We start from the raw sequence: 2,072 nt of genomic DNA on the forward strand, positions 1-2,072 counted from the left end.
GTTCATCTGCGATCGACAGCGATGGGTGACGGATCTCCGAACTGAAATTATTCTGATCCTCTAAAAGTTTTCGGCATCGTGATATAAATGTGGTCCATGGATACCGTAATGGACATTCGGACCGAAATTGTTCAATCCATAGCGAATTAACATATTCAGAACCATTCTGACTATAAAGTGATGCATTCGTGGAATCGATAAATTCTGATAAGACTACTGGCATGCGTTATCGCAAGATCATCGATTAGTGCAAAGATAATAATTACCAATGACGAAGACAATGCTTTTGTTGGGACAATGTCGTTCAGTTGTCACGAACACCGATGACATCGAGCGTTTACGGTAAATTTCGTGTACTGTTCAAAACGCCGAATTACATTCGACAGGATGACAGGTTCAGTTCGCGAATGCAACAAGAAACGATATTTCGATTGAAACACACACTTTTCCGTGGCCGTGATGTTCGACAGGAAGGAATAGATAAGGGAGTTATCGATAAATGCTTACACAGAGATAAGACCTGATTATAGAAACGTATAGACCCCCTCGCAATATTTTTCGATTATTGCGTCCAGTCGATATCAGATCTGTTTAAAAGCACTGTCGAAGGTACGATTTGACTCATATGACGAGTCTCGATCGTACGCAGTTCTCTTTGTAAACGATCCAATCACGCGACACGACCGTCAAGAATGCAGACTCAGGGGGGAGGATATGTAAATAAACTCGTACCACCTTCGTACGAGGAGTCTACGAATCCGCATCCAGTATACAGTGTGGCTTATCACCAACCATCGGCGCCTACTAACTCGCAACGTACCGAATTTTCGGGGAACCATGTTCAATCACCGAACAACTCATCGCATACAGAGCCTACAGTGGTGCACGTTATCGCAACACCGTATTGGGCGGCAGGCAAGAAACGTGAGTTTCTGTAGAAATTATAATTTAATGATTTTCTCGGAACTTTCAACCTAGTGTGTTAGTGTGTTCAAAGACACTCGAATCATGTATCCACTATTCTTTCGTAAAGTAGGAATAGGAGAGAGACTTTTAGTAGCTATCTGAATTTAATCCTTATTTATACTTAATTAAAGTGGTTTGATAATGTGACTCTGTAATCGTCCATTTCGTACGTGCTAAAAGGAAATAACGAAATTTTAAGAATGTTAGTCGGAAAATTTACGGACGTTCTTTTTGATGTCACCTCTATGTAAAGTCCACTAAGTATTGCAAAAATACAAAATGATATTTCTTATCTCAGGATTCATTCGGCTGATAAGTTGGATTTTTGGAAACATGATTGTTGGACACGTTTCGATGCTTTTGACTACACGAATAGACTGATTATTATGATTAATGTTTTCTTTCAGGACGCTGCTTGTACACCTTCATATCGATGCTCTCGATCGTGCTATGTATAATAATCTTTGTAAGGGTATTGGTGATGTTAGCGTGATGAGTCTGCAAGACATTAGTAAGTTGTGAATTTATCATTAAGCAATGACAAATCTGCAGTGTCTTCCGAAAAATACATTGACTCGCACATCAATTCGATTCTCCGCCATTACGTAAATATTCTAGGAGCTGCTTCTTATGGTTTCTTTGATTCCCAATTGAAATACACGGCGTGCCATGGACACTGAGATTCGATACTAATACTCTGGATAAAGTGATAAGGAACATAAGTAAATAACTTCGTTAACGAGCCGCACGATGGATACGACGTTCGATTTTTTTCACCTATGACCCTCCATTTATGTTAAGTACTACAAAAAAATATATAAAAATGGATGAGAAGATCGTTTTTATGGAAAACGAATAAACGTTGTTACGAGTGATTTAACCATATTGCTTTTTTTTCGATCTCCGCTGTACGCGGTCACACTATTAAATAATGAATGACGCGGAACCAGGCAATATTTTTCTTATCGTACGATGATTATCCGTTATCGTGTATGACAAGTAATTGACTCTGGCCCGAGAACGATTCCACATTATACACAGTGTTCAAGAAACGTCATGCCAAAACTGTATTAAAATATAGTATTAAAAAACGATGATCTTTACCC

The 2,072-nt window shown here is 38.9% G+C and overlaps 1 long non-coding RNA gene across 1 annotated transcript; it reads left to right on the forward strand.

Annotated features, from left to right (window-relative positions):
• The first annotated feature begins 545 nt into the window (after positions 1-545).
• LOC107193306 lies at positions 546-1,846 on the forward strand. The gene is made up of 3 exons (XR_001516325.1): positions 546-924; positions 1,374-1,477; positions 1,585-1,846. It is a non-coding gene; the product is annotated as an uncharacterized LOC107193306 (long non-coding RNA).
• The last annotated feature ends 226 nt before the right edge of the window (positions 1,847-2,072 follow it).

This window comes from Dufourea novaeangliae, unplaced genomic scaffold (assembly GCF_001272555.1).
Source record: "Dufourea novaeangliae isolate 0120121106 unplaced genomic scaffold, ASM127255v1 scaffold7, whole genome shotgun sequence".
NCBI lineage: Eukaryota > Metazoa > Arthropoda > Insecta > Hymenoptera > Halictidae > Dufourea > Dufourea novaeangliae.